Here is a 21761-nt window from a genome sequence, read left to right on the forward strand (position 1 = left end):
GCATTGTTATGATTTGTTCAAGGTGATAAGGACTGAGCCACGGGATTCACTCCTGCACCAGTCCCACAGCTGCAAACCCCAGCCCCAAGAGTCTGAAAGAGGTTCTTCAGCCTCCTCAACTCTATCATGCTTGTGAGTGCAACAGTGATAATGTTGTTTTCCTATCTGTTCCGGTTTGGCCAAATTTAGAAATATATCCTCTGAGAGAAGGCACAACCACCCCTCCCCCCACCAGGTTCGGGAAAAAATAAATTTTCCTCGAAGGAAAGTGAAGAAGATAAAACTATTTATTTAACAAACACCCGGGAAAGGAAAATAATGTTAAATGGTAAAATCTTTCACTGTGGAGGAAAAACCTGGGAAAGCCTTAGAGTCCTCCCTTGGTCCCCTCGGAGCTGGGGCTCGGCCCAGGGCCAGGCCCTCTGTGCCCGGTGGAAAGTCCTCCCGATGTGCTCTGAGGTTGAAAGCAGTCCAGTAGAAAAGGGAGAAAATCCGGAACTCCAGAGAAGGAAAAAAGCAAACTCCAACTCTCAGTCTCTCTCCGGAGAACGAGAAACTGAAAACAACTGGCCAAAAGCTGACTGGAAAAGCTGCAAGCCGGGTGCTTCCTCGCTCCCCTGCCGCAGCTGGGGGGGAAAAAAACCTGCTATCTTTATATGACCTTGAACGAGCTGCAAACTGCTTTGAGAAAGTTTTGCTCAGTTTTTTCCTCTTCCCCCTCTCAGGCTCAGTTTAGAGGCATAGAACGGCATAAAAATTAATTTCTGGGCATAGGCAGCGATATGGGATACACATCATAACGTCACCCCAAGACACTATCTTTTAGCAATAACAAGCTTTTTTAGATAAAAAGCACTAAATTCCCATGTGCTGATGCTAAGGTTGTAAATGGCTCTGAATCTAACAGGCTCTGAATCTAAAATCTTGCAAAATTTCCATGGTACCACCTTTTACTAGCAATAGTTGGACCAGGTGACTACAGCATCTTCCTCATCAAGAAATTTTTAAACTTTTTTTTTTTAAAACTGAATGAAGGGGTACTGAAGACAACAACCTGCTGTGAAATGACCAAAATTCCTATGCAAACAACTCATTAGCAGTGTTCAAATGCAATTTAAATGACTAGTTGTTAAAGTGCTCCTCAATTTCATGCTAAGTTTCCAAGCAAAATTACATGCTATGTACTATTTAATTGATTGTTTTCTACTTCTTAACATCCATTTATTCCCTCCTCCTGTCCTTTTCTTAATTTCAAGGGATGATAACAATTTTTCAGGGAAGAAAGGGGAACAGCAAATGAGTTGAAGAGGGGTCTATCTGAAGAACAAGGCTGTAGGAGGAAAGTGGCTGCCAAAAACAGGCAGCTTCACCAGAACTCATCCCTCTGATATTTTTGCAGTAGGGGTGTGAGAGAGCACAGCACAAGGATTCTTTTCCTCTCCACCACAGGCAGCCAGGCTTCTGAAACCTGATATTTCTTTAAAACATTGTCCTCCCCCACCAGGACAAGCAGTAAGCACAGTTAACTATTCGAGGACATCAGTAAAGCAACAAGAGCAACCCGTTTCCTCCTTCTGGGCACGTTAGTCCTTGAACCAACACGCTCACTGGAGGAAAACAAGTTGTTCTCATTTGGAGATCTCATCCCAAATGCAAATACCTAACCCACAGGAGCAAAGTCCCCCCCCAAAGCTGACTGAAGAATTAGGCTGTGAGTGAGACCTCCTGCTGCGTGACCAGCTGGTACAGGAGGACGTGTATGATAAAGCTAATAACAACAGACATTTCTTAAAAGCCTGCACTCCACTCAGATCCCAGGAAAGAGCAGCCATACAATTAGGCGAGGTGCCATCTGGAAATTTCTGAGCTAATGATACGTGTTGGGATCATGTCCCACGCTAGCAACATAGATCAACTTTATGAAATACTCAATGCCTCTTGGTCTACCTTTAAGCAACTGATGCAGAAATATTTTGTGCTCAGAAAAGCATGACTTTATTAGAATAAGAGAGATGGGTTTAACAGCATCACTGCCTGAGGCTGCAAAGCACCCACCTGTCTGCAGGAGCTGAGCACAAACCATCACATGAAATACAGAGATTTGCACTTTTCCCAAATCTGCCACACAGTGCCCTAAGTTCTATGCCTGCACATCAGAATAACACCACTTTCCTCAGACTTCAGGCACAGTTTAGTACTTAATGGATCCAAAACCTTTGCCTAAAGAAACACAAAGTGTAAGATGTGCAGAGGTTTGCAACCTTCACCCCTTCCTTGCCCACATGTGCTAGTCCTGTGCTGTCTGGGGCACCTTCTCTTACCTGCTGTGGGGCACATACACCCAACCCTTAGTGCATACTGAACTCCCTCAGAGCACTCAAATCACAGTGCTGGTGTAACCCCTCTGCCAAGTATGCAGTGCCAGCCCTGGATTGATCAGACAACAGCCGAGATGAAGGATGGGCTGTGAACCAAACCTCCTTACAGGGGAGCTAAAGCAAGTCCTTTGTGTTTAACACATCATTACAAGAGACTGAGAGAAGATTAAGAAAGGCAGGCATGGAGTTCTCTGAGCACTCTTGAGAGCCAATGCCATGCAAGGCTTCTCAGGCTGAAGTGTTTATTAGGTGCCAGGCTAGAGGAGAGGGGAAAAAAAAAAATTTAGACAGCTGTATTAATTTACAGATCAGCCCTTAATGGCTCTGTTCCTGGAGCAGGAGAAAATCCTTTGTGGATCCTGGATAGCATCAGTGTCACTGAATCTGCTCAGGTCCTGGAGAAACACCAGACAGAGAGCCCTGGCAGCCTGCAGTCCCAGCCACGGGCATCACCTCGTCCTCCAGAGCTCCCCCAGCTCTGCCAGCACCCACCAGCAAAGGGGGACACAGGCAGCACGTGGGGAGCTCATTCTTCACAGTCTGTCCAGCTCTCAAGTCACATCCTCGCAGTGGTGAGATGTTGCACAGAGAAGGATCAGCACATGAACATTAAGAGTCACAAAGCGCTTTCCCAGACGTGCAGATTAGCCCTGCCCAGAGCGCTGGGTTACGGCACCCAGGCACTGCTCATCCTTGTCTTCCAACAAACAGCAGCAGGAAAGGGAGGAAACTGCGAGGGGAACAGAATATCATCATTTCCAGTCCCACCGTGCTGTTCCCAAAACACCAAGCTCAGCCACAAGCAGCTGGTGCAGCCTGGATGTGCCACATCCACGTGCCACCAGAAGCACGGCCATCACATGGGGCCACGTGTGCGCACACAGAGGCAAAGCACAGCACACAAGGAGCAACACAGACCATCATCCCACTGCCAGAATTCCACAGGTCGGCACCACCATGCATGACAGAGGATGAGTGGCTGCTGGGGGAGTCGCTGGGCTGAGGCTTCAGGTGCTGTGACAGCTCCATACATGTGCCCAGTGCCCTGTTTCCTAACCCATCACCTCCGCTGCCCATTCAGGCTGGGCACTCTTTAGGACAGCAGTTCTTTCCTTTGCACCAAGCTCAGCCCAGCCAGGCTCTGACCCCAAAAGCCGCAGTAATCCAATCAGCCTTTTGAAACAACAAGGATTAAAATGCAGCTGAACTCTACAAACCCCCAGCATGTCCCAGCCACAGAAAAGGCTCCAGCAGTTCTTCGCCACTTTTTGTGGCCAAGTGCTTTTTATTGCACATCCATCCTCATGCAAACTAAGCCAACTATCTTTCCCTTTCAGAAAAATCCAGACAGTTTTGTACCTCAAGAACCTGCTGCAAATCCACATCTCTCGAAAAACCAAATCTCACATAGAGTATTAAGCCCTATTTAAAAGGGCAAATGAAAATCGACAAGAGGTTTAACTTTCTAACAAAGGTCTTAAGTTTAAGAGAGAGTATGAAGCAACAGGTCTGAAGAAGCCTAAAAATACCAGCTAGCTGAGAAGATACAAGGATTACTAACCAGCAGTGGGAACTATAAAAGGGTTTTCACCAGTGCCCCTTCCAAAGTAAAAAGATGAAGTGCAGCGCTTTCCATTTGAGGTGCAGGACTGGCTGCTCAATGACCCCCAGAGCAGTGTTAAAAGCACTCTGTACATGTTACATGCTCCAAATGACAAGAGGAATTCAGGATGGTGGATCTCTGCTCCAGATTCCCCAGCATGGTTTTAGCTGCCATGAATAAAACAGGAAGCAGAGCATCTCCCAGGTTCCCCCCACACCCCTGACTGTCTGGATGAACTGCAGCTTCCTTTCAGGAAACAGAAAGGAAAGAGCAGGAGGGGCAGGGGGAGGGGAAAAAAGAAAAAAAGCAGCCAGCTACAATACCAGACAGATTAAAAACTTAACACTAAGGAAAAATACAGAACAACACAAAAAAACCACTGAAACTTTATCCAGTTACAGTAGCTAAACTTCAACTAACAGAACAGAGTTAAATATTAACATTTGAGAGAAAAAACATCCATGTGTTATGCAGTCCTTTAACATACTCTCTTGCTTAAGAGACAAAAATCATACATAAATTATGTTTTCCTTGCTGACCACATGAATACATCCTCATTTAACTCTACAGTGCTCTGCTGCCTTGCTGCACTAACCAGTGAAACTAAAAGGAAAAGCGTGACTGAATGGGAGCTGGCTTAAATTATCTTTATACCTACTCCTGAAGAAACATTTTGCCTTTGAGACCAATCCACTAAGCCAACTTTCCCTGCTACAGAAGGTTTCATTGGGTCTCTCGCTGTTGATCCACAAGCCTGCCTCCACCAGCAATGCACACACTTTGATGAAATCCATCTGACTAAACAAAACAACAAAAAAATCCCAAGTTGCTTGCTATAACAGCAATGATGCACTTACCAGCATTCAGGCAAGCTCCTTTGCTAACATGCTTCCCTCTCGAGCACATCAAATTTGGAACAAGGTCCAGGAGCAAGAGAGAACTGAAAACTGACCACAACAAGCTTCCAAAACAAGAAAGGGGGGGATAAAAAAAAAAAAACCTTACTACAGGAATTCAAATCCTGCTTCCACCAGACCCTGAGTCACCTCCCCTCCCTTGCAATAGATCAGAGCAATGGGTAAACATTTCCAAATATGGAGATCAAAACTCCAAAGGATGTCAAAAAAAAAAAAAAATCACCCTTCTCTCCCTGGCTTTGGCACAGGGATGACTTGCCCCTCTGGAGCATGAGCACATTGCCTTTGCTGACCTACACACAGCGTGGACATAGGGCCACACATAATCATCTTCAACTGTGCTTTGGAGGCTCCTGGCATGGTGGGTGTCACTGCATCTCTGTCCCCTACTACAGATGCACAGGAAGATTCCACGGGAGCAACTCCAGGAGTTGTTGCTGCTCAATGCCTGCAACAAACCTCTCTCTCATCCCTCAACTCACCAGCAGAAAACCTCCTAGAACTACTTTTTGGAGTGTTCTTTGAAGGCAAGTAAGCAAATTCAGGCTGTGGTTATAGCAACACCAGCTTGGCCCAGAAAAGGCAGGCTCAGCCATCAGTCACACCACATCCCACACTGGCTGCTCACCTGGCACAGGGAAGCTCCCCTGACCTGGCTCATCAAGTTAGTGCTTTCTAAAGAGCATGTATTTGAACTTGTGTTACAGAAAAACCCACAAAAACAAAAGACAGCTCTGCAGAAGGGCACAGACTGAATGGACAAGACAAGATATCCCTCCAGGTACAAGGAGCCCCAGGATGGCAGCACCCATCAATCCCTGCTGGGACACACAGCGCTGTATCCCCACCCCTGGAAAAGGGACTTGAGTGTCAATGCTCAAGCCCACAAACCAAATTTAAGAGGCAGAACAGTTTTCTTAGAGGGCACAAGTATCCCTGCAGAGTTTGCATGCACACCAAAGCAACATCCCCATTCCAGCACTCCCACAAGCATCAGTCCTCAGCTGCAAAGGCTGACCTACAGGCAGCAGGAGCTAACTCTGCCTGCCAGCGTGGGACAGCAGGCTCCTGGTAGCTGCAGCCATGGCTCCAGGAGCAGGCAGCCTCTCAGGAATGTGCAAAGCAGGACATTCTCAAGGCAAACAGGCTGCCCAGGCAAGGCAATCCAACCAGACCAGAGTGATTCCCCAGCACCACCCACAAGATGCTATTGAATTTATAGGGAAGGAATTCCAGAGCTGACTCTGCCCATGTATGGCCAAAACAAACTGTAAAAAAGCGACATTCTAGTACATCTGGCTTTCACTGGTACTGAAGCACAGGCTTCAGGAGGAGCCAAAATCCTGCAGTGACAGAGGCTCTGCAATTACCTCCAGGAACTGAGCAGTGGTCGGGGTCTGTGGCAGCAAGAGTTTAGCACTCAGTATCACAGGTGACAGAAAACATTTAAACCATTGTTTTAAAAAGTAACAAAGTTCTCTGCCTTTTAGAACACACCCACATTTAACTCAGTGATCTATCGTCACCACTGCAAAAAAGTCAACCTTGCCAGGCAGCACCAGCACACGTTCATTACACTGGTGGTCATAAAGGCAGCCTTAAAGAGCCAACAGTCCGAGTGCCACTAAGTGGTACGCCAGGACAACCTCAATGCATTGCAGGCGGGGACTAGCTCTCCATGGGTACCCGATTAATTATTTTTCCAAAAGCCCACTAAAACCTCCCACAGGAGCTGTGTGGCTCCCAGCCATCAGCAGGGTCACCTGGAGATTTCTCCATGGTCAGAAACGGGAGATACTCTGAAAACCAATGTAAAAAGTGTCAGGTTCGTACAGGTTTTACCAACTCTGACTCAAGTTTTCCAGCCCTTTGCAGAAAACAATTCCAAAAGTATTGCTTTTTACAAGGGCAATAAAGTAGAGAATTATCTAAGTCAAGGAAAGGAACAAAAGCATGGAAGGGGAACACCCGTAAGAGCAGAAACCCCATCACAGGCACACTCCAGCCCTTACAGCTCTGGTGTTCCAGCAGAGATGAACAGATCAGACTTCTCCCTAACAGTTAAATGCCACCACCTTGCCTGCCCTGCCAGCAGAGAAATATCAGCTGTGTCAGCGTGAGAAGCAGAGGGCTTACAGAATGGGAGAGGAATGCAGGCTGCAGTGGCACACATGGTGGAGACAGGGACACAAAACCCAGGGGAGTGAGGGTTGCTCACATTGCCTTTGCCTTTGAACAGGGGTCGGACAGGGTACGTTTTATGGCGCTTGGAGTTGAAACCTGGGACTAATGCTTTTGTGACCTTAGAGGGATCCCTTTTCAGCAGCAAAGAGAGCTGTTAGAGGGGGTGGGAGTGCAGGGATGGGAGGGCAGGGGCCTGAACACATGAGGACAAGCCATTTCCCAGCTCCTGGCACGCAGCCCAGAGCTGCTTTTCAGTATGTGCAAGTTATACCCACCAGACCAGGAACGAGCACATGTCTCTTACAGGCTGCACTTGCTGACGGGAGACCCACAATGTGGCTACTCCCCCATCTCCACTTTCCCCAGGACAGCACTAGGATCTCCCCTCCTTTTCCCAGCTGAAATGGCTTTATACCCTCTCCCTTGCTACTGTGCTCACTTTAAACAGACCTGAGCACCTGTGTTCCGTGACTGCTTCAGAACACCTTCCACCCCAAACAATACAGAGGAGAGAAACCAGAGGGATGGACACATCCATGTCCAACCATAGCCAACCAACCAGGAGCTGCCTGCTACATGACAACACAAATCCCCCTCCCTGCCGCAGTACTAAGCTTGGGAAGTGAAATCTTGGGGGCCTGGGAATAAAATCCAACTCAAGCCTCCTGCACAGCAGGATTGTTATAAAGCAGCCACTGGGTCAGGCATGGCTAATTTAAATTAAAAATTACAAATTACATAAGCAGGATGGCTGAGAATATTTGATTCATAAAAACATCTTGAAGGGGCAGAGAACAGAGGGACTGCTGCAGCATCACAGGGACAGGGGCCACGTAACGCAGACAGCAAGGATCAGGGACTCTCAAACGTACACACACACAACCACACACACAAACTCCTGCTCCTACACCATGCACGAAGGCAGATTTAGGACTTGCAAGCTGAAGTCCTGTGCAGTCAAAAGCCAGCATGTTTGTGACAGTTCCACAGGCAAAGGCAAAAACCGGGTGCAGAGGAATAAATATAGAAAGAAGTCAGGCAGGCAAAGCAGGTGCTGGCTTGTAAAACCTTGGCCAGAAAGGCTCCCCAGGAGGTTGAATCTGGTAGTTTTGCAACAGCTCCACAGAAAGACAGAAGAGACAGAAAGAAAAAAGAGAACATGAATGCATATGCATTCTTTTATCACCATATATAGTATATACAGACATTTGGTATATACACCCCCAAGCTCTCATATGCCACTGTATAGTATATACTATATATGCATTGCCATCTTTGTTTCTATGTGCCTACACTCGTACAGCCTGTGTGTGTGTATGCATTTCTGGTGTGTGCACTTGTCATTACCCCCACGTCGCCTCTCCGTGCGTGCTATGACACCACACATTGCTCCGCAGAGCGTGTCTGAAGCCTCAGCACCATGGCCTGGGATGACTTCTGGACACTCACAGCCTCCCACTGCTGAGCCCTTCTCCACCAAAGCCTCTGTGTGTAAGCACCACCAGGGAACTACCAGTTTGTCTCTTATTTTCCAGTGATCCCGCTCCCCCTCCGAACTTTGAGAGCTACGAACAAGGTGCCACTGTTGGAAACACCTGAGATCCTTTCTGAGAAGTTGCCCCTTGTGCCTGTGACTTGTGTTTACATACCAGTTCTCACGCTGCACAGCCTTTACTGGTGGGATGAACTCAGAGCAGGGCGTTTGGAAACACGCAAGGCTCCACCAGACTCACGACTTCAGGTTTCTTTCCCAGCCCTGAAAAGAGAGACACTTGAGTGATGCACACTGGATGGGCTTCCCAATGGCTTGTCTCCAAAACTGCAGTTTAACCCACACAACTTCTGGGAAACGCAGCATTTCCCCCCCCACCTTTCTTAAGCAGAAGTGTCCATACTCCTGGACACCTTTCAGCACTTCCAAAAGCAAGACCCACCACCCTAAACTGGGCCAGTGACCAGCTATGTCAGCTGCCAGAGTCTGGCCAACAACTCACACCTCCTCAAGTCACCACTCCTTTACTGCTCTTAATGCCACTGAGAAGAGGGAAGGACAAGGAGATGCCAAATGAGACTTAAAATAAGAGAATAGGATGAACATCTCATTTCTGGCCTTAGGCACAGTGAGGGAGCTAGAAGGCATAATTTAAGGCCTTTTGAAGCTCATGGGGTTACCATTACTGTGAGCAGAGCTACACCACCCTCAGAGCCCTCCCCCTCAGCACAGCCCTTTCTCTGAGGAGTTCTGTCCAATTCCCACTGGGGACTATCTCACCCTTTCCTGAAGATGAGAAGCAGACACCACTTTTTCTTGACGTGACCTGCACAGTGTTGCTTTTGCCCTTCTGCAGACGATGAACATAGAGCACAAGGGACTACCAGGCCATGTGGCCACCGTTTTGGAAGTGGCATGGGACATGCCAGGACACACGTCAGGGTGCACCCTACGGAGGCCAGCAGCATCTGAAGTGCGCATTCCTTCCTGTCCCCATCAGCCCCTGGACAGCATCCCATCCCAGCCACATCCTGGTCACTCTAAAGCCCTATCTCTGCCCATGACAAGCACAGGCTTGTCTTGTCCGCGCAGCTCAGCGGAGAAAGTTTCTGCTATTTGCTGCTGTCACTGTGGAAAAGCTCAGTTCAGACTTGTTTGTTGTACCTGTGCTGTTCATGATGGTGCATGTGAGCCCACAAATCTACAACAAAGCAGCAAACTGTACAAGGGTGTTTGGTGGTTCACAGGGCAGGTCTCTCCTCCCTGTCACACAGTGAGGTGGCTTCCTGCCCTTCCAACACCCCTTGTCCCCCATACAATGTTTGATGCTACAACAGCCACAGGGCTCTTGCCTCTCCCAAGCAGCGGCACACATCCATTGTGCCAACACCACAAGAGCACACCGAGCTTCATTCTGACCCAGTTCAGTCCCATGGTCCCTGTGCTGGCACCCAGCCCTGACTCCCCACAGGGATAGGCAGGTCTGAAAGTCCCCAGGACCATGAGAGCTCCCCTCAGGTGTTATGAGGACAAAATAACTGGAAATTGCAATGGCCTCTCCCACTCACTGCGGGGATGAAGATGAGTAACTGCAGAGGTTTATTGCTGATGAACTCAGCCAAAGAGCAATTTCTGTCCATCCATCAACAAGGAGACAAGTACAAGCAAATATTATGGTTGTGCATGTTTACTTTTCATTTAAAAATGATGTAGAGTTACATACAATTTAGGTCCTTCCCACAGGCTCCTGGCAAAATGCCCTTCGCTCTTATCTGCAAAGGCAGAAGACAACAACATTCCCCTCTGATTCCGACACTATTTCATTTCATCTCACAACAGCACCTCCAGGAGCTCCAGGTAAGACAATGCTTTTTGGGACCCAACCTGTGTTTAAAATATCTTGGCTCAGGATTGTCTCCCGCCAGGTTTAACTCACAAAACATTTACAAGATCAGTGATAGGACTTGGCCAGTTGAACTGCATCTTCCTGGCTTTGCTTCCCACATCAGCTTTCCCTGTCACCTGGGGTTCCTGCAGCAAGGTGAGCAGGACACCACATACCCTCCTTGAGGCATCCAGCTGAAAACTTGCTGTGAAACCACCCTCTCAGCAGAAGTGGGACCCAGCAACCCAGTGATGCCCAGGCAGGCACTCCAGGCACTCCCTCCTGGCAGCACATCCACAGGTGATAAGGACAGGGACAGCCTGACTGGTCACAGCAATATCCATCTGAGCCAGTCTATCAGACTACTCCATTAAAGACAAAATTATCAGAAGCAGTTCATTCACTCACCAGCTGACAATATTGATGCTGTATTGACAGTAAGAATCAATATTTCTCAAGAAAAAAAAAATGAATTTAACACACAAGTACAGAAAGCAACTTTTCCTCTGTTTGCAGATTTAAATCTAAAACCAGTAGTTTACAATGCCTGAATTTAAGCATCAATCCTGTGTTATGGCTTAAGTTTTCTTAGATTGTTCCTATTTTTCAGGAACGGACAGTGGAAAAACCTCTACAAGAATTCCAAGTTTCAAAGAGCAGCAGTCAGCACTTTCAGACAAGCAGGCGTCCCTAACATAACTTCACAGTGGCCATATAGAAATGGAAGTAACCAGACTCCACAATCCCTTTAAATGAAAAAATCTTACCTGTGAAAATGACTTCAGCTAATTACACTTCTCCCACAACAGCCTGGTTTGAATGGCAGCTGATTTTCTGACTACTCAAAAGGTGCATTCGCTTTTAATCTCCTTTACACTTGAAAGTGTTACCAATATTTAGAGCCTATTTATTATTGTAATTATTTTTTAAATCAGCATAGCTGTACTTGTTGAAGCCCAAGTGCAAACACCAGTTGAAGTGGGATAAAGCAGCCTCGTGCTGGGATCCTTTGCTCCATTCCTTCATGAAGCAGATGGCTCAACCTGACAGCCACAAGGAAAATTGTCATTTTAACTGTTCCAGTCACCAATTTTTAAACACAGACAAGCTCTCAGCCAGTCACCCACCAGCACAAACTGACACGGGTTTGATTGGCAGGTGCACGAACAGTTCCCCAGATGCCAACCTCATTCAATCTGACCTTTTCATTTTAAATGAAAACCACTTAAAAGCCTGCCCTGTTCTGACATATGTCTTTCCCACTCTGTGCCAATGTATTTGTTATTTGCTGGCCAAAGTTCCCAAACTCAGAAATCTCACGTTATCTCCTCCACTGCCAGAGCCTTGACCCTCAGGCACTCTGGCCACTGCCAGCACTGAGGGAGCTGTCTGAGGTCTCCACATTCTCACACGTCGGAAAAATCAGACCCCTTTCATGCAAACCTCAATCCGGAGTCCAACTCTGACTTAAAGTTCAGCTTATATGCATTAGTAGCTTTACACCTGAACACAGCCAAACACAGACAGGGACTCATCTTTCTGCACTGGGACACTGACACACGCAGGATCTGGCCCTAACAGTTTTCTGTATTTGCATCTGTGCTTCTCAGGTTTCATGTACTAAAATTAAACTGCTCAATTCAACAGTACACTGCTGAAGTTATCTAATAAAAGGATCACACAAGACAACAAAAGCTGGGGACGTGTTTCCTCCGCTCTGCTGCCAGCACAGCACCTGCTCAGGGAGTCACCAACACAACACAAACAGCGTGGCTGCTGCCTTTTGGGATGTCAGATCCTGTGCTGCTGAAAAGCAGTAACTCTGTGAATGGTTTCAGTCTGCAAGGAAGCACACACCCCTCCTAGACAGCACTCAGGACAGAGCTGCTTCCAAACCCACCACAACCCCATGTGTCAAAATTAGCTATAATGGGGCTTATCACTTCCGAGCTCCTGGTCCAGCCCTTGTCATGGAGGAAAGCTGATGCTGACCGCAGCACAGACCGTCAGCTTGGATGGGGAAAATGAGTTCCCATAATAGACCAAACTCCCTGGCAGCCCCAGCGTGCTGCAGGGTGCAGAGGCTGGTGCTAAAAGCATTGCCCCAAGGGAGCCCCAAGGTTCTGCAGCGGTGCACAGCCAGCTCTGGGACCAGGACACACATTTTTGTCTTTGCTGTCCCAATTGATTTTCAGGTTTTTCATGGGGTTCATTAAACATGACTAAAACAAGAGGGAGAAAATGAGTTAGGAGAAGAGGGGGGGAAAGAAAACACTTCAGCACAGCAGCACAGAAGGGGGATGGGATCCAACTTCCACTGAACGGATGGCATCCAGCTTTCCCAGAGACTGCTGTATTATAGGAAATGAAAAGATCATTTGGAGCAGAACAGATCTAAACAATGGCTAAGGAAGCCGTGAGACAGCCCTACCTACAGCATCCTGGCAGCCAGGAGCCACCCTGAGCTGGAGCCACTGGGCCACAATGGCCAGGAACCAACCCAAAAGCAGGACCAGCCATTCTGCACTCCTGTTATTTTAAATGCCCAAGGACAGCTAGAAAAAAAGGGTGGCTAAGGAATGAGAGGAATCAGCATGTCCGTGCCAGAAAGCCTGCAGGTCCCATGCTGGAGCAACCTTTCAGCAGCTCCCGTCACTGCCAGCAGCGCTGCCTGTGATTTACACATCTGTAACTGACACCAGGATTGGATCCTGTATTTTCAAGCACAAGCTACTGACCTCAAGCTGCTCACACTCTCTCAGTTTAATGGAAGTGAAAGATTTTCGAAGCGGCCTCAGTGAGTTTTATTTTCATTTTTTCTTTTTCCCCCACCATTTGCTGTCTGCATTTCACTCAGCCTGGTCAGAGACATCCTGAGCAAGAGGGGGGCAGTTTCACTTTCTCACTCGAATGCACCCCAGCTTCTTGATCAAAGAAGGATAATCGATCATGCAGCATCAGAGCACCACAGATCCTGGGTTTCAAACAACAGATAACATTTTTCAATCCAAAACATAAAAAATGCCATTCCCTCACTCCCCAAGGAATGGCCACCCTCCCCAGGCAGCACTGGCAGAATAGTGCCCTAACACACCTCTTGTGTTGTAAGGTGCTCAGTCAAGAAGAACAGCCTGACAGTGCCCAGGAGCACAGGGAGCAGAGCAGTGCTGTGCCCCAAGGCAGGATTCCAGCCCAGGGTCTCCTGCAGCCCACCTTTAAGCTGAAATCTGTCAGGGCAGAGGTGGCATGTGTTTGCTGTGTCAAGTCCAAGGGGTTTATTGTAATGTTTTATAACAAAGCATAGTGTTCCTTTAACCATTTTGGTTTTAAATGGCCAAAATTTGAAGGTAGAGAACACCTTTCCCCAGGCTTGCTCAGGTGCCACCACAACAAAACCCTTGGTACCATGGCAGGCCCTCTTATCACTGTCCTTAAAACCATTTGCAAAAGAAACTTTTAAAACTTAGAGCCTACATGACCAGACAGTCTTCCTGCTCAAGGCTTACATTTTATCCAGATTACATTTTTGGCCAGATCATTTGAAAAGAGCAACAAATAGCTGGCAGACAACTGGATTCCACACTCCTGTGCCCATGTGGTCAGGCTTGGTATTTTTGAAAACATTATAATCCATGGAGATGTTTAAAAAAACACAATCAACCAGGACCAGTAAATCTCTCTGGTTTAGAAATGTTTGCCCTCCCCAAGCATTAACCATCTTCTTTCACCTTTATACGTTAATAGCAAACTGTCCCAGTCTCAGACTTTAGAACAAGTACCTCCAGGTGAGATGAGCATGTATTAAAAAAAAAAAGAAAAAAAACCAAACATAAAGCCAACTTTCTCAGTGTTGCTTCTCCTCTCTCCAAACAGCTGCCAGAAGAGGCCAAAGAAGCATATTCCTTCAAGACAAAAAGGAAAAAGTTTGGATGGCTGGATGGGGCAGAGAGGCCCAGGTAAATGTAGACATGTGGCAATCACCCAGCAATGTGTGGAACAGCCTCACTGACTGCACCTCATAAAAACATTTCTGTTTTCAACAAATGTTTTTACTGTCGCAAATAGAATAATAGGAAAAAACCCAAGTTGTTTTTTTTCCCTTACAAGCAATGAGTTGCAAGCTGACATTTCCCTCAGAAAGCTCCATTTTGAGAAAGGACCCATTTATTCCAAATATAGATAAAAATTTCTGCAGCAATTCTGACAAGCCCTAATAACTGCTCTTATTACATCTGAAAAGTACGAGGGCCACAGAAGCCTGTGTATGCATCCACCTTCCGAACAAGAAAGTATCATTACTTCCATCATAGATGGGGACTGAGACATGCAGAAGATACATTAAAAGGCTGGTTTAGTTCCTAAATTACCCTGACTTCAGCTGGAAGCCAGACTCCCAATTGAATTTGGCCCTTATGCCAAAGGAATAAAAAAGAAACAAATAGTAGGGGTAGCACTTGAGGCAATGCTTTATGCTTTTCCTCCATGTGATGGAGAAATTGGGCTGCTCCCACACAGTCCCCACTCCAGGGTAGGGACGGGGAGGGACAATGGCGAAGGTGTTGTCCTTTGCTTTGCTGTGGATGACAACCTGCTGTGACCATCACACAGAGCCCTGGACCTTACTGCAGACAAAGCTGCTGCCCCTCTCCTTCCCCAAAGGACACCTGAACATGACCACCACCACCGGCCCTGGGGTGTGCAAACCTCAGCCTGACATTGATAACTAGAAAAGGAGACAGAGGTGTCCAGCAAACAGCATCATGACAAGGGGAAGGAAAGGCAATCCCAATGCCCCAGCTCAGCAGGACCATTCACATGCTGTCCCACAGCACAGCTGCCAAACACCCATCTATCCAGCACAGAGACCTGGTGACCTGCCTGCAGGATAACACTCAGCTCCATGCACTTCCCCTGCATGTCAGGTCAGGACTTGCTCCCACAAAAGGCAGGGAGAGCACACAGTTGCCTGGCACCACACCCCATACGTGTTCCCATCCTCCCAGCAGGGACTTGGGCGCAAGCAAAGGGAAGGTGGCAGAGCTTGGACCCCCCTTCACCACCTTGTGCAAGAGAGCCAGCACACACAGACTTCCATGGGAATTCTGTCGAATATTCTCCCACCAAAGGGGTTTAATTAATAGCCTGTAAAAGGGGACTGTGAATGCCATTGTACCTTGATCTGGAGAAGGAAATACACTGGACTTTAACTGCATTTCCTTTATTTTTTGCCTACAGCACCAACAATGACTATGAAATTGCAGCCCTGAACCTCTATGATTTGGTTCACTTTGTCTGCATTCCTGTTTCTCAGTGAAAAGAAAGAGGTTTCTGGTTTGCAGAATGGCAAAGTTAGCAATTACACATCTCCCAGCACCCTTATGGGATCTCACTGGTGCTCACAGGGAGACATTGCGCTTCTTCCCATGTACCTGATGGTTTCTCAGCACAAAGTTTTCTTGGCTACTAATTTTCTGTGTTCTTCCAAGAGTTTGCCACGTGATTTTCTCCAGCCTGCTACACCTGAGCACTGTATTCAGGAAGAGTACAGATCGACTCATTTGAAACATTCGCTACAGCGTGTGATCGCAACATCACACCAAAGGTACAAACCACTCGAGACCAGGAAAGGTCTCTTCAACCTTCTTCTGTCTCGCTGTGTGATTCACAGGAGCACCTAACAGCATAACACCACCATCACACCTGTCCTCACCTACTCCTACCCTACCATACTAAGCTTGTCAGCAGGAATTTTGTCACCAGCATTTGAAGCCAGCATTTGTTACTGAGCCAAGTGTTTTTATTTTTGACTTGGTGATGGGGAAAAACAGAAGGGAACCGTGGAAGCTTTTGGAGGCAAAGATCTCTCCAGGACTTGCCAGACAGTATTTTCAAAGACTGAATTGGCACAGCATCAAGGAAGTCTGCATTCAATGTGCAAGCAAGACCAGCTTCATGACAGCCATGAGCCAGGCTCAAGGAGCATTAGTGACTGTAGTCAGGAAAACAGAAGGCAGAGGAGGAGAGAGAAGGACTAATAATGCTCCTCTCACAAGAGTTTCAGCCCTATGCCTGGTCACCACCCAAGAAGGAAACACAGAAAAAAATGATGGGGGACCTTCACGAACAACTGCAACATCTTAGGCATCAGTGGCCAAGTACAGGTCAGCACATGCCAAGACTCACCACACAGCAGTGTGTGAGATACCACACTTGGCCTTCAGCCTAGAAACAGGAGACACACGTGGGAGCAGTGTGGGAAGAGCTGGCAAGCAAAGGCTATGTCCTATCAGAGCTGTGAATCTGCGTGTTACACACAGGGGCTCAGAGCAGCCTTGCAAAAGCCATTCGCCCATAGCCACCATATATCTGGTTACAGAAACACAGCTGACCTGATCACCAGGTCTTTATCAGCATTCACAGAGACTACCAAAGGTCAAGAGAGCCATCACCCAGGAAAAGAGGACAAGCACAGTGAGCTCAAAGGAAACTTGACAGGCCAAAAATGACTGCAGTCACAGAGGACCGGGGAGAACTCGCTCATGTCACCCTCTTTTTCTGAGGCGCTCAGAGGCAACAAAGCCTCTGACCTTTGATTAAACCACGCTACCCTCACAAGAGGGGGCGGCTTAGGGGCTCAGGAACTCAATAAGAAACTATTTATCTCAAGGTCATGGGTTCATACCCTCTTCAAATTCTTTTTTCTTAGTCAATTAAAACAGGACACTCCATCTGCAATAAAAAACCTGTTGCTAAGGGCACAGCCAGATACTGCCTCATCAAACAGGCAGATTAAGAAAATACAGCCCCTTTGCTGCTCCCTGCACGTCCCACAGCAGAGCACAGCAACTTTGGGAATGCTTCCTGTGCAAAGTGAACACAACTGACTTTTGTACCCAGGGTGGGAAATGAAAAGGGGGCATTGCAGCTGAGCGGGCACAGCTGCCATCACCAGCCTCCACAGCAGGTCAAACACATCATTTACAGAGCATTATGAATGGGGCTGATCCTGCCCCAGCTTCTGAAGCTAGTCCTGAGAGATTCCTGCCCACCCCTGTACCACTCCTTTGAAAGGATGGATGTTCAGCCAGTAACTAGTGCCCAAACAGCCATTCCTCCTACCCCAGCTGGTGCTCAGAGGCCCAAACCCCACCATGGTGGGGATAAATATAAGGCTGGAAAGGTGCTTCTGCTTTTGCACACACAGCCAACAGCAGCCACAGAGCTCCAGGCCCTGCTTCCAGGGCACCCAGCCACTTCGGACCAGACATCTTTCAGCCCTTAACCCAGCAGTGCCGTCAGACAGCCCTTCCAATTTGCACTGAAGGAGCACAAACACTTGCATGGACACTCAGGACCAGCCAAAAAGGGAGAAGACCCTCTGTGCCCCTCCTGCTGCAGGTGCAGTCCTGTCTAGGCAAAAACTTGACAGAAGCAGAGCCTGGGCAAACAGAAAGGAAAGGGGGCACCTTCCACTGTAATAGCAGGCCCAACTCAACACATGGATCAAAGTCAGTGTATATCTGAAACCAATTACTGATAGAAACTAAACTGTCTAGGAACAAGGGTTCCTGGTAGTAAGCATGCACAGACATTCAAAACCATTTTTTTTTTTCTTCTTGCTGGTTTTTAGCCCATAAAAAGCCAAGATAAAACATGCTCTGGCACACAGGGTACACACACTCACTTCTGTCACCTTTAATGGCTTCCCACCAAGAAAACACAGCCTTGATCCCAAATGTAATTATTAGCTTCATAACATTTTTCACAACCCCATGCTTCTCCTGTACTTATCCTTCGGTCCAACAGCAGGCAAAGGATTCAAGCACAAACTCCCTGTGCACCAAGATGCAGCTGCTGGCCCTGATGGGGCCCTGCCATGCATCATGGCCAGTGCAAAGTAAGACAGCACAAGCAAGGGGTTTAGAAACAAATAGGAAGTCAGCATAGTTTTGTTCTGTTCACCAAAGACAGTAATTATTTTGGAAAAGACTACATAGCCTTTTGGCTTTTAATTCGCAGCAAACCAAGTCCACTCTGTTCCTACGAGCGAGAAAACTATTAGGGGTCATGGCTCCCCAACCAAGGTAAACAAATCTGTACCAGTGCTTCACCCCCAGAATAACTTCTGATTGTCAAGCACAGTTACCAGGGGAATGAACAGCTTGCTCTGCAAGCTCCTCACTCAGTTAAACTAATGCAGACAAAAGGGCTGGGCAGCAGCCACTGGCAGCATGGACTAAGTCAGATGTACACACTAGTGCAGCGAAGAGACCGCAGTAGGTTCAGTGATGAGGGACAGGCAGAGCAGCCCACAGCCCCTGTCAACAGAAGACACCCAAGACTTGTCCTTGAGGTGCTGAATGGCAAAAACTCATGTGGTCTGTGCCCTGAGAAGACTCCCAGAAGTTTTAACCACACGTGTGTATTCAGAGCCATCATTCATATTTCATGGAGACTGATGAAGAACTGAGTGAGCAAACACCTAAGGAAAGTTCTTGATTTATTAGTAATCCAGGACTATTCTACTGCTGCCCCAAGCACTTCACTTATCAGCCTTATAAATACAACTCTGCCTGAAAAATCAGGACAGCCACCCAGCCAGAGCACCAAACAGAGGCCAGGAGAAACAGGTATGGTCCTCAGTCCTTCTTGAAGACTTCTTGAATCACAAATGAGAGAGTCCAGAGACAACTCCAGAATAAATCGCCACTTCAGTAACACTTGCTTGTCCTCAGAGGTGTTAAAGCTTGCAACTAAATGTTGACATTTCAGGAAAAAGAGGGAGGCAAGTCAAGGATACAGGCCATTCAGGAGCACGATGACTTCACAGATGACCACCAAGGAGGTGGGCACATCAGCACGTAGACAAAGGCAGGCAGCAAGCAAAATCCACAGCTCCCTCCTTTCAACTAGATTTTAATAAAGTGGGAGTGTGTAAACATACTGCTAAATCCCATTCTCCCTCACAAACTAAAGGAAGTTGTGTCTCTGATGTCAGTGGAAGCCCAGCCTAGCCCTCGCACACTGGGGCAGAGCAGCCCGAGGCAATGGCAGCAGGTGCCCCGCTGAGCTGAGCCCACACAGCCACCAACACACACAGCTCCAAAGGGATCTTCTAGCAGGTGTTACTGAAATCCTGGGCATCTCTCTAGCAAAGTGCAATGATATTTAACTTCCTTATGGGCTCTGGAGGCTGCTAAACATCTGTTGGGATTAGTTGGTTCATGTTTGTGAAGTGTACACAAACGCTAGCATAAGGAAGGAGCTGGCCTATTTATGGATGTGAATGCTGGACCAAGACCCAAACCCACATGCTATATTTGCACATATGGCTGTATCTCCCCTGACACGCTTCACTGTTTTAGGATGGAGGCATAACGTGTACCCTATAGTTTACAGCCTGCCTCTGCTCACTGATAACTTCAGCGCTCCCCTCCTCCACTTCACCCCATCCAAATGCTCAATTGACTTTTGCTAACAGGCTGGGCCAGCACAGCTCTACCACGAGCCCCCAGATGGGGGTTGCCCTTTGTAAGGGAAAACCACCTTCCCTCAAGCTCCATCCCACTCTCTGGAGTGCTGCAGATCACACTCACAGCCCACAGACCTCCAGCAGGCTCCCAAACACCCAGCAGCAGCTGATCAGCCACCCAAATTCCTTGTGGCAAGGGACTTTAAAAGCATCAAGTTTCATGTTTCTCTTGGGTGTCCCTCCCTCACACAGAGGCCTCCTGTGAGTAAGGGCTGAGGAATGAGACAGCGAGTACACACAGCTCAGAAACTGCAGCGATAAACAGCCATGAGGGAGATGAACTCCCCAGGAAGGACGGGAAGAGCCCAAGTAGGTTTCAGATTGAACCATGCACATTTGCTAAAGGGATATAAGTGGCAATGGCTTGCAGTGGCAGAGTCACAGTAGCCATACGTTCCCATGACCCAGAATTGCTTTGCACCAAGTTGCAAGTCCTACGTGTACAGCTTTCCTCTGTCAGAAGCTACTGCTTCCTTTTCCTCCACACATTTCAACACTTATCAGGTCTTTATCTTAGTCACATTCTGCTAACAAACACTTTTTACATCCTTTTGATCTTTGCTCATAATCAGTCACTGTGTCCCCACGTCAATCACTCTGCTCTTCTCTCACCATTCTTTATCTCCCAGGCAGGACCTCCTCAGACCCAGAGGTCACTTCACGGGTGCAGCTTGTGCTCTGTGCTTGGGCTCACAGGAATTTGATGCACAAAGTTTGCCAGACTCACAACTCTCCTTCAGGTAGCAAAACAAGTGCCAGGCCCAGCCCAAGATGCTACTAGTCAAATTTAGAGATATGGATAATACAAGAAAATGTTGGCTATGGGATATGGAAGCAAAAACAAAGGATGAAAGGAGCCCAGGAGTATACCAATACCATACCCAGAATTACTCGTGTCTTTCATTAGATGGCTAGGTCTTGTCTTTCTGGAGATCAAGAGCATCTGGAATCACTTTCATTCTACATCAGGTAGAATTTGCACAACTAAAACACAAAAAATATCCCCATTCTAGCAGGTGCCTCTACCAAGGGAGTTGAAACTAACTGAGATGAGCCAGTGACTTTCTGATAACACAGCTACCTTTGCACATCCAGCTCCACCCAGGAAAATGGGCACGCCCTTAATCAGGCATGAATCAATCACGTGAGACACAAGAAATTGTGTTGTTGCAAAAAGAGTTGCAAAAACCCATCAGGTGGCTTGTGCTTCACTGTTCTTCAAGGGATGGGGAACAGCCAACAAAGCTGGAGTAGATCACTTTCGCTCGGACTTCTGGCACATGACAGCAAAACCCAAGACCTAACACACCACCTCAGGTGTGCAAATGAATACAGATTGGAGGCTTGGGCCATGGCATCCAGGGAAGCAAGATGATGTGAATATGAGTACGAGAGCCCAGAGAGTGGCCTGACCCTAGACAGCGTGGGGACAACCAGCACAGATCATTTTAACACACTGGAGCAATCCTCTCTATCCTATCCCAGGGCAGAGCACAGAAAAGCAATACACCCAGCAGTGCAAAGGTGAGTGGATATCAAGCCACCTGCCCTGCATCCTTAGAGACATTTGATATCCAACTGTAGGAACAGTGCCCACAACACACTGCCTGTAGGCTGTGTGTGCAATAGGGCATGGGAGTAACCAACTTCATCCAGAATGACTTACACATGAACACACCCTGCAGGGATCCTTGTGTGTAGTAAGGCAACGAGCTCTTGTAGCTCCTTCTCCCAGGCTACGCTAAAAATTTCTCAACTAACTTCCCCAGC

General features: G+C 47.5%; 1 protein-coding gene across 1 annotated transcript in view; it reads right to left on the reverse strand.

Annotated features, from left to right (window-relative positions):
• The window catches only part of LPP (LIM domain containing preferred translocation partner in lipoma), a 333633-nt gene that overhangs the window by 303404 nt on the left and 8468 nt on the right, over positions 1–21761 (reverse strand). Inside the window, 1 exon segment of the mRNA XM_032119009.1 lies at positions 8732–8838. The gene's annotated coding sequence lies outside the window, so the exon portion shown is untranslated.

The sequence above is a fragment of the Corvus moneduloides genome, chromosome 10 (genome assembly GCF_009650955.1).
Source record: "Corvus moneduloides isolate bCorMon1 chromosome 10, bCorMon1.pri, whole genome shotgun sequence".
NCBI lineage: Eukaryota > Metazoa > Chordata > Aves > Passeriformes > Corvidae > Corvus > Corvus moneduloides.